We start from the raw sequence: 10,915 nt of genomic DNA, 5'->3' as shown, positions 1-10,915 counted from the left end.
GAGAATAATATAGGGACTCAATAACATTGTGAACCCAGAGGTGGATGAGAAATGTGGTTAAGTGTACAAATATAATAATGTCTTTCTATGAACTAGAACAAATGTACATCACTATTGCAAAGTCGTAAGAATATGCAGAAGCATGGGACAAACACAATTAAAATAAACTATGAGCTATAGTCAACATCCATACTGTAATATTCTTACATCAGTGTCTTCAAAGATGTACTGTGTTAATAATTGGGGGCTATGGAAGAAATATAGCAAATGTACACTATCGACCATAGTGGTAATAATCTGATGATATTAGCTCATAATTTGTAACAAATGTTCCACAGCAACATAGTGTGTTGGTGAAGGGATGCTGATTGGGAATTCCACACATGTGCATGATTGTTTATACTGAGTATAACTAATACAGCTGATTTATAAATGGGATTGTGGCTGAAAGGGGCAATGTAGGCATGTAAATGTCAATTGAAAGAAAGATATAGAATAATCTAGGAACTGAATCATATAGAGAACCCAGAGTTGGATGAGAATTTTGGTTAATAGTACTGATGTGGGCTATGGGTGGGAGGCTCTTCATCTCTTTGTAGATAACCTAAGCTATCTGTGACTTGGGGGTGTGGGACGGTAAGAGGCTGCAGTCCTGCCCTTGGTAACCAAATGTGCTAAAAGCTTATCTAGAATGTATAAGGTCCATGCTAAAAGCACCTAGGATGTGGAAGATATATGCTAATTCAAACCTATTGAACACTGAAACAAAGAACGATTTAGCCCTTCCTCTGTACAAAAGGAACTCAAAATTCTTGTTCGGGGCTCGGATTTGAAACAGAAAGCTCCCGAGTCTGGCCAGCCATCAATAAACCATTTTTCCTTCTCAAAATCATTCCTGAGTCCTGGCCTTTCTATACACAAATAACTGAACCTCTCTCAACTTCTACAACAGTACAAATACAAGAATGTTCTATGAACGAGAAAAAATGTACATCACAATTATAAGGTGAGAAGACTGTGGAGGTGCATGGGAAAAATTAAATTAGTGTAGCCTAAGGACTCTAGCTAACAGCAATATTGTAATATTCTTGCATCAATGTCAAAGAAGTACTGTGCTAATAATATGGGGATTTATTCGTCAGCTAAAGGGTGCTGATGCAAAGTACCAGAAACCAGTTGGCTTTTATAAAGGGTATTTATTTGGGGAAAAAGCTTACAAATACAAGGCCTTAAAGAGTCCAACTCAAGGATTGTTTTCTCACCAAAGTCTGTTGACACGTGTTGAAGCCAGATGGCAGGTGATCTCTCTATGGTCTCTCCTTCCTTCTCCTTCTTAAGGCTCCATGTGCCCAGTTTCTTCCAATCTCAGCTGTAAACTGGCATAGGAATCAACTCTTTTCAGGGGGCTTTAGCTGTTTGAGCCTTCTCCTTTCTGGGTATCATCTTCTGTGTCTTCTTGAGTGAGTGCCAGTTTATATCAGCCCACCAAGGGAGTGTGGACTTAACCTGAATTACACCCTACTGACATGGTTGGATCAAAGCCCTAATCTTAACATAATTCAATCAAAGACATCTCAGCTGAATCTAATACAATCAAAGGGTATCACACCCAGAGGAACAGACCAGTTTACAAACATAAATCTCTCTCTTTTTTTGGAATTCATAAATAATCTCAAACTGCCACAGAGTGTATGGAGAAAGTGTGCCAAACGTACGCTCTACACTATAATTAGTGGTAATAGCGCAATGATGTTCTCATAGTCTGTAACGAATATTCCCCAACAATCTAATGTGATGGTAGAGGTGTGTTGTATGGGAATTCTGCACATTGCATGACTATTTTGTAAGTTCACAACCTCATACACACACACACACATGCACATTTTTCTGGAGTATGTATAGGTTCAAACCAACACAGCACAGTAATCACAAAGTATGTAACAAAACAAATTGTGTTGAGAGAATGGAATATCCACATGTAGTAAAAGAAGGAAGGTAGACCTCTACCTCACACTAAATACCTAAACTGATTAAAAAGTGGATCAAGGACCAAAATATAAGATCTAAAAGTTTAAAACTCTTAGAAGGTGTATGAGTCAGCCAAAGAGGTGCTGAAGCAAAACACTAGAAATCTGTTGGCTTTTATAAAGGGGTAGAAGCTGACAGTTACCAGGCAATAAAGCATAAGTTACTTTCCTCACCAAAGTTTATTGCCACATGCTGGGGCAAGATGACTGCTAACGTCTGCCAAGAGTTCAGGCTTCTTGGGTTCCTCTCTTTCTGGTGCTCCCATTTCTCTCTGGGCTCAGCTGCTGTGTTCTCTCCACAAGGCCAGCTGTAAGCTACTAGGAGAATGGCTCTGTCCCTCCCTCCAGGGCTTCTGCCTTGTCTAAGGAACCATCTCTATTCCTCTGTGTTCTTCTCCTATGTGTTCATTTCCTGGGCTCCAACTCAAAACTCCAGCGACTCTAAGAAGTTAAGCAATATGATTCATCCCCAAACTCTAATATACTTTCTCAAATACAATATTAGTAAAATGAATTACCAAAAAGTTAGGTTTTTTAATTTATTAGCAAAATATTGATAGCCATTTCAGCCTGCCAACTTGGATGTTTTCTATTACACACACCAAAACTGATTCACCAACAAGAAACTTCTTGCAATACAAAAACACCTCAAGGAATTAAAATATTTGCTTTATAATATAACCAAACAATACAGTTCATCCCTGACTAAACATTCTAAAATGATTAGGAATTGTCACACTTTCTTTTGCATAAAACCCTTTCCTCTTCATAAAACCCTGAGGTGAAAGGTTATTAATGTAATAAAACTGGAAGCACAATTCTCATTTTGCATCAAACTGTAGCTCTAGGTTTTAAAAGTCATTTGTAAAGAAATGTGGCAAGTTGTAAAGCTGCGCTGTACAGTTTTTCAGCAAAACTTCTCCAGATCAACCCAGCAAAAAGGGCCTAAAATAACCCCATAAAAAGGCAGTGTTCTCTTAATACTTGTCAGTGTCATGATGAATGCCATTTTCCATCTCTGCTGTCATGGTTATGGCTCCTGCCATCATGATTCCTATCTTCAAAAAAGAAATTATCTCTGCTTCCTCTGTAATGATGGTAAAATGTCTACAGCTACATAGGGATGATAATTCTGCCTGACTTTGTGCTGTGATGATGATGTATCTTGGCGCCACTGGGGGCTTGAAGACTGGTTACTTATTCTTAAATGATTATGTGACTGAACTGTTGGAGAAAATTTTGATTGATCCAGATGTGGAGAACCAAATTTAGCACCTTATGACACCTGCCTCAAAGCACTGTTCATCACAGCTTGTCTCTGAAAATTTTCTGGAAAAGAGAAAGATCTCTGAATTATCTGTGTTGATGGAGTCATAATATCCACAGTCCTTGCATACCTGCATACCTGCTGCTAGGAGATGTAGAGGTAGGGCTTGAATTTCCAACGAGATGCTGGGAATATGACAAACTGACATCCTGTGAGGCATGGCTGCTTCCTGATCTAAACTGAATTTTGATGGCCTTCCAAAAGCTTTGATTCCATTAAGTAGATTCATTGCATAAGGAACAGATAACTTCATGTTTGAAATTCACAAACGTAAACTGCTTTGGTTTACCATCCTTATCTTTGGGAATTTTTACTTTTATTACAGGCTCAACCTGGTGGAAAAGCTCAAAAAGGACCTACTCTGTCACTTTAGTTTCAAGATAGCCCACAAAGAGAGTGCGATCTGCTTCAGTGGCCGCAACCCCCACCTCAGCGCCACCGAGGGGCTAGTCACCGACGCACCCACTGCGAACTCTCAGAAACCCCACGTCCTTCCGCTCTTCCTTATAACCTTTCAAATGCCTGCAGGATCTGTATTGGTGTCCGCTTATCCACGACAAATATTAGTTCTCCTTTTTCCTTCTCGTTTAGTCTCCCAAGAAGTTTATCAATATGGTTAATCTTTTCAAAGAGCCAATTTTGGGTGTTTTTGATTCTCTCCATCATATGTTTGTTTCCTATTTCAATTCTTTCTGCTCTGACCTTTATTATTTACCTTTCACGTTCTTTGAGCTTAATTGGCTCTTCTTCTATCTTCTTGTCATTGATGCGTGGGTCATTAATATTCAGTCTTTCTTCTTTTCTAAAGTATGCACTTAGGGCTATCAATTTTTCTCTAATCATGGCTTTACCTGGCTCCCAAAAATCTTGATATGTGCTATTTTCACTATTCAGTTCAAGATATATCTAATATCCATTGAACTTCTTCCTTCAGTCACAGGTTATTCTGAAATTTGTTTCATAGTTTCCAAATACGTGGATATTTTCTAGCTATTTTTATTAATGATTTGTAGCATAACTTCATTGTAGATAGATAAAATAGTCTGGAGTATTTCATTTCTTTGAAATATGAAGAGATTTTCTTCATGGCACGTATGACCTGTAGCAATTTGATATTATTGATGAATTCCAAAAAGAAACATTGGATTATGTTTGTAACTTGATCTTTTCCTCTGGGCATATTAGATTATATTGGATTCAGAGGTTTACTTGATTAAGTAATCAGGTAAACCTCTTGCGCCAGTAGGACATTTAGTCCCCACCCCTTGGTGGGTAGGGACTCACAGATAAAAGACATGGCAAAGGGCAGAGTTGGAGGGTTTTTGATGTTAGAGTTTGATGCTGAAGCCTTAAGCTGGAGCCACGGGAAGTAAGCTCACAGAGGAAGCAGAAGCAAGCCCCAGGAACAGAGGAACCCTGAGCACAGGAAGAAGCAAGCCCTGGGAAGAGAAGAACCCTGAACCCAGAGAGAAGCAAGACCCTGGAAGGGAGGTAACCAGGAAGCCTGAACCCTCACAGATGTTGGCAGCCTTCTTGCTCTAACACATGAAAATAGACTACCCCAAATAAATACCCATTTTAAAAACCAACCAATTTTGGTATTTTGCATCAGCACCCCTTTGGCTGACTAATACAGACACTTTTTCATAAACACTCTGTATGCACATAAAAAGAGTGCATATTCTGCACTTGTCGGGTGGAGCAATCTATATCAATTAGATCAGTTTTGTTAGTCTTGTTTCAGAAAACTTAGTGGATTTTGTGTTTGATTTTCTGTTTGTGTTTAATTATTGTGGAATTTTCTATAAATTTCTGAAAAAGATACACTAAAATCTGCAAATATAATTGAGGATTATATATTTTAAAAATTATTCTATCTTTGTCATGAATTAATTTTTATTAAGTATTCCTATTTATTTCCAATAATTCCATGTGTCTTACAGTCTCTATTGAATGATATGATTATAGTCACACCAGAAAATTTTGTTCAGTGTGTTCACATGACACATCTTTTCCTTCTTTTTACTTTCAATTTATCTTCTTATATTTCAGGTGTACATCTGACAGGCAATATTTAATAGGTTTGGTTTATGTTATTCAATGTGCTAATCCTTGCCTTTTAATTAGGATCTTTTGCCTGTTGCCATTTAATTTAATTTATAATATATGTGTGTTTAAATTTACCATGCCCTATGTTCTCTTTTTCTCTCTCTTCTTTGAAGGTAATCCGTCATTTTTCTCAGTCTGCTTTTAAGGTTTTCTTTCTCTGATTTCTTACACTTTTTGCTTCTGATGTCCCTAGATGTAGTTTTCAATTTTATATTTCTTGTGTTTCATAATGTCTCTCTCTTTTTTTAAAGATTTATTTATTTATCCCCTCCCTCATTGTCTGCTCTCTGTGTCCATTCACTGTGTGTTCTTCTGTGTCTGCTTGTCTTCTCTTTAGGTGGCATGGGGAACCAATCCTGGGACCATCCGGAGTGCAAGAGAGGTGCTCAATCTCTTGTGCCACCTTATCTCCCTGGTCTGCTGTGTCTCTTATTGTCTCTCCTCTGTGTCTCTTTCTGTTGCACCATCTTGCTGCACTAGCTCTCCGCTTGGGCTAGCACTCTTGCACGGGCCAGCGCTCTGCTCAGGCCAGCTTGCTGAGCGGGCCAGCACTCCACGTGGATCAGCACTCTGTGTGGGCCAGCTCTCTCCTTGAGCCAACTTGCCTTCACCAGGAGGCCACGGGGATCAAACCCTGGACCTCCCATATGGGAGACAGGAGCCCAGTAGCTTGAGCCACATCCGCTTCCCCATAATGTCTCTTAATTGTATTACTTGATGCAGTTCATCAGTTTTTTTAAAAAATCATAACCACTGTATCTTCAGACATTGCTTCTATGTCAGTCTCTCTGCTCTCTCCTACAGAGACTTCAATTGCACATGTGTTAACCCTTTTCATTATAACACTATGATTCTTATGTTTTCTTTATTTCCCATTATTTTGTCTCTGCATCATACCAGATATTTTCTTTTGACTTTTCAGTTCACCAGTTCTTTCTTCAGCTTTCTGTCCACCGGTTCTTTCTTCATCATTGTTAATGTGCTAATCCCATGCATTGGGATTTAAATTTCAGTTACTGAATTTTTCAGTTCTAAAATTTTCCATTTACTTCTTTTCATATTTTCCAGTTCTCTTCTGAAATTCTGAAGTTTCTTTTGGCTCCCTGTAACATAGTAAGCACAGTTTTGTGTCATGTTTGTTAACTCTACTCTCTGAGGTCATTCTGGATCACTTTATCATGTCTGATTTTTTTCTCTTGGTTCTTTATAAATATATATATATAATATATATTTTATAATATATATAATATATAAAATATATATAAAATCCTTCATAGAAAAATATGAGGGATTCCCATATGCCCACTCTCTCCCCCTCCCACACTTTTGCACATCAACAACATCCCTTAGTAGTGTGGTACATTTGTTACAATCGATGAACACATATTGAAGCATCGCTACTAACTATGGATTACAGTTTAAATTATAATTTACACTTTGTCCCACACAATTTTGTAGGCTATGATAAAGTATACAATGGCCTGTGTCTCTCACTGCAATGTCATGCAGGACAAATGCAATGTCCCCAAAATGCCCCCATATTATGCCTATTCTTCCCTCTGCCATCCCTCAGAACCTTTGTAGGCCACTGCCTTTCTGTCAACGATAAGAGTTCTTCCATTGCTAGAATAAAAATAAGTCTATAGTAGAATAATAATAAGTCTATTTTAGTCCATTGTTCATTCTGCAATCTTGAGGACCTTGGGATGGTGATGCCCACTCTGCCTCTAATTGAGAGGGAGCTTAGACCTCATGGGGTGGATGGATGGAACTATCTTGCTTGCTGTTGCAGACACTTCCTCTTCCTTGGGATGGGCATTGTCCATCATCATATCCTTGTTATTTGTCCTGGGTGAGTCCAATGTACTGGAGAGTAGGTATTGCAACTCTGCTGAAATTCAGGGCTCAACTGGCACATGGACAGATTAAAAATTTAAGCCTCTGGGATATATATTTATCAAGTATAGTGCTAATTATAGGTTGAAGTAAAAGGGGCAGAAGAGCCAGGAGTAGAGAACCTATAAATGAGTCTAACGCTGTTACACTGGGGAGCATAAATTCCAAGGTAAGGCCCACTGACAGGGTGCTGAATTCCTGAGCTGTGTGTCCTGCCTTATAGTTTCTGAATGCCCCTAGAGCACTCAGGAGCCCAGCTATTTGAGGCACTGTTTGCTGTAGAAGTCAATGAGATCCTGTTGAGACTTGTATAAGTGTAACCTCTGGAATGACCTCCTGGCTCACTTTGAAGTCTTTTACCCATTAAAACCTCATTTGTATTTACCATTTCCCCCTTTTCATCAAGGTCTTTTGCCAGATGCATTGCTAGCTGGCACTTGGTTCTTTTTTTTTTTTTTTTTTTTTTAAGATTTATTTTATTTATTTATCCCCAAACCCACCACATTGTTTTTGGTCACTGTCTGCTCGGTGTGTCCATTTGCGTGTGCTCTCTGTGTCTGCTTATGTTTCTTTAGGAGGCACCAGGAACCAAACCCGGGACCTCCCATGTTGACGAGAGGTGCTCAATCACCTGCGCCACCTCAGCTCCCTGGTTTGTTGTGTCTCTCATTGCCTTTCCTCTTTATGTCTCTTTTGTTCTGTCATCTTGTTGCATCAGCTCACCGTGCCTGCCTGCTGTGCCAGCCCGCCTTCTCCAGGAGGCACCAGGAACCAAACCCCGGATTTCCCATGTGGTAGTCCAAAGCCCAATTGCTTGAGCCGCATCCGCTTCCCACTTGGTTCTTATGGGTTCTCTTCATAAACCTGCTTACATTTTTTTCATTGTCAGTAATTATGTATGAAAATTGTAGAAAGAATTTGAGACTTAAGATGATGTTTCTCTGGGGAGAATTTATGTTTGCTTCTGGTAGGCAGCTATGAACATTTGCGACTCAATAACAGCATAATCTAAGTTCATGGAGAGAGAGGTGTTGAAGCCACCGTTCAGTCCTTGTGAGGAGAACTCTACTTCCAATTAACCATTATTTTTAAGGAATAGCTCTATGTGGTTCCATATTAGAGCATAGAATGTTTACCAGGATTCCCACCATTGTCAGCCCCTGTACTCTAGTGTTTTACTGCCTATTCCTGAGGTGCTTTAGGAAGCACTTTTGGAGAGTGCCGCCTCGGGCCAGCGGCGAAAGTACGTGGCAGGATCCGGGTTGCTGCGGCTGCAGGCTGGCTGCCGAGGACCGAGGACCGCACATCCCCGCCTGGCCGCCCCCACAGACCCACCTCCGTGGCACGTGGAGCCCTGAGGGAGTGAATTTCGGCGGGCCGCCATTCGGCTGCTCCCTCCCCGGGAGGTCAGGCGCTGGGCGCTCCTGACCCACCCGGCGTCCTCGCCTCCCGCCGGGCCGACCCGACCCACAGAGGCGTCCCCGGCATGGCTGCGGCACGCAGTGGCATGGAGGAGGTGCGCGTGTCGGTGCTGACCCCGCTGAAGCTGGTCGAGCTGGTGTGCATCTTCCTGGCTCTGTGCCTGGACCTGGGGGCCGTGCTGAGCCCGGCCTGGGTCACAGCCGACCACCGGTACTACCTGTCTGTGGGAGTCCTGCCAGAAATCCGCCAGCTTGGACATCTGGCACTGCTGTTGCAGAATTTGAGAGAAGTTCAATTATTTGAGTATAGAGAGGCCAGGACTCAGGAATGATTTTGAGAAGGAAAAATGGTTTATTGACGGCCGGCCGGACTCGGGAACTTTCTGTTTCAATCCTGAGCCCCGAACAAGATTTTTTAGTCCCTTTTATACAGAGAGGAAAGGTCAAATGGTCCTTTTGTTTCAGTTCTCAATAGGCTTGAATTAGCATATATTTCCACAGCTTAGGTAAGCTTTTAGCGTGGACCTCAGGCATTTCGATAAGCTTTTAGCATATTTGGTTTGCATTTCCCCTGAATACTTAAAGTTTATAGACCTTGCATTGTTTAACTGTTTCCTGCTCACCAAGGGCAGGACTGCAGCCTTTTATCATCCCACACCCACAAGTCACAGATAGTTTAGGTTATCTCTGAAGAGATGAAGAGCCTCCCACCCATAGCCCACATCACTGCGAGTCCACGCTCAGCAGCGATTGGTAGATTGCTACTCTGGCTTTACCCCCGGGTGGTGCTGCCATCACTCTCATTGCCTTCCTCGTGCGTTTGATTTCTATCTGGGTCTCGAAGGCGCTTCTACAGACCTGTTGGTGTCATGCTTTTTGCAGAGGTTGTTTCACAGATGTGCAGCCTCGTCCTCTACCCAATCAAGTTCGTTGAAACTGTGAGCTTGAAAATTTAACATGAGTTCAATTGGGATTACAGCTTGGTTGGGGCACAACTATATTTTCGTTTGGGGGTGCCATCCTTTATTGCCTGAACCCTAAGAACTATGAAGACTACTGCTAGAACCAGTCGTCTCAAATTTAAAAAACGAGCAACCATCCCCCAAAAGGATTACGTCTGCGTCTTTTCTAACTTACTATTTTCTAAAATACTTGTGGGGCATCAAGCCATTTGTTCAGTTGATTTAATATCCTTTGCCTTTTGGCTGTCAACATCATAACCAGGTTTTACATCCATTTTAGGGACCAGCACAAATTAAGAGAGCTGATTAGACATGGGCAAATGCTGCAAACCTCCAATATGCTCGTGTCATTTTTCTTGACAAGTGAAGGGTCTATATGACAGCAACTCTTGTGAGAAAATAGTTGGAATGAGAAATGCCCGAATCTCCTATATGCCTGCAGGGGAGCAGCTGGCATAGGCAACATTTAGAAGTTCCTTTGCCTTGACAAGGATTCCACTGTTGGAATCCTCATCGCCTGCCTATCCCACCCATTGACTGCATTGGCGGTTGGTTATTTGCTTGAGTGAGCTTTGAAAAGCGAACTGCCCTTCAGCATCTAACAGCCTGTTGTGAATGTAATTGGTAAAATAGTACACATTCTGCCTTCAAGAATACTCTTTTGAACCGGAGTTTATGCTCTGGTAATGCGCATCCCCCTGGGTAGGGAGTCAAGACTTGAGGAGACCTGTGCTTTTCATTATGTGGTTAGAAATTGTGCCTCAGTCACATCTAGCAGGGGGAAAATTTGAGAGTCTTGGCTTTCCCGGGGGCAACTAGAAAGAAACATGCATGAATTGCTTTTGTCCCTAACTACCCATTAAATCAGTTACCAGAAAGAAAGAAAGAAAAAAAAAAGCAGAGGGACACCTTTCAGTTTCTCAACCTAACAACTACTCCATCAAGAATTTTTTTAAAAATCTCTATGCAAAAGACAGAAATCCTGGGTATGTACTTATCTGGGCTTCCATATTCTTCCAAATACTGACCTGTTATTTCTTCAGTGATTTGTTAGATTGCTAATGATTTTAAATAGATATTTAATATATTTTCCATCTTTTCTAGTTGCCTTCAGTTGTTTGTTAGTCGTTCCCAATGACCTAGGCCTCCATTAGAAGAAATGGAAGTGTCTAT

General features: G+C 41.0%; 2 pseudogenes; one reads left to right on the top strand and one right to left on the bottom strand.

The window, feature by feature from the left end:
- Window positions 1–3,020: 3,020 nt before the first annotated feature.
- On the bottom strand, window positions 3,021–3,583 carry LOC101426928 (RNA-binding protein 7 pseudogene; annotated as a pseudogene).
- Window positions 3,584–8,845: 5,262 nt separating this feature from the next.
- LOC101426486 (transmembrane protein 47-like) lies at window positions 8,846–9,881 on the top strand (annotated as a pseudogene).
- The last annotated feature ends 1,034 nt before the right edge of the window (window positions 9,882–10,915 follow it).

The sequence above is a fragment of the Dasypus novemcinctus genome, chromosome X (genome assembly GCF_030445035.2).
Source record: "Dasypus novemcinctus isolate mDasNov1 chromosome X, mDasNov1.1.hap2, whole genome shotgun sequence".
Taxonomy (NCBI): Eukaryota; Metazoa; Chordata; class Mammalia; order Cingulata; family Dasypodidae; genus Dasypus; species Dasypus novemcinctus.
This window is presented reverse-complemented; position numbering and strand designations above follow the sequence as displayed.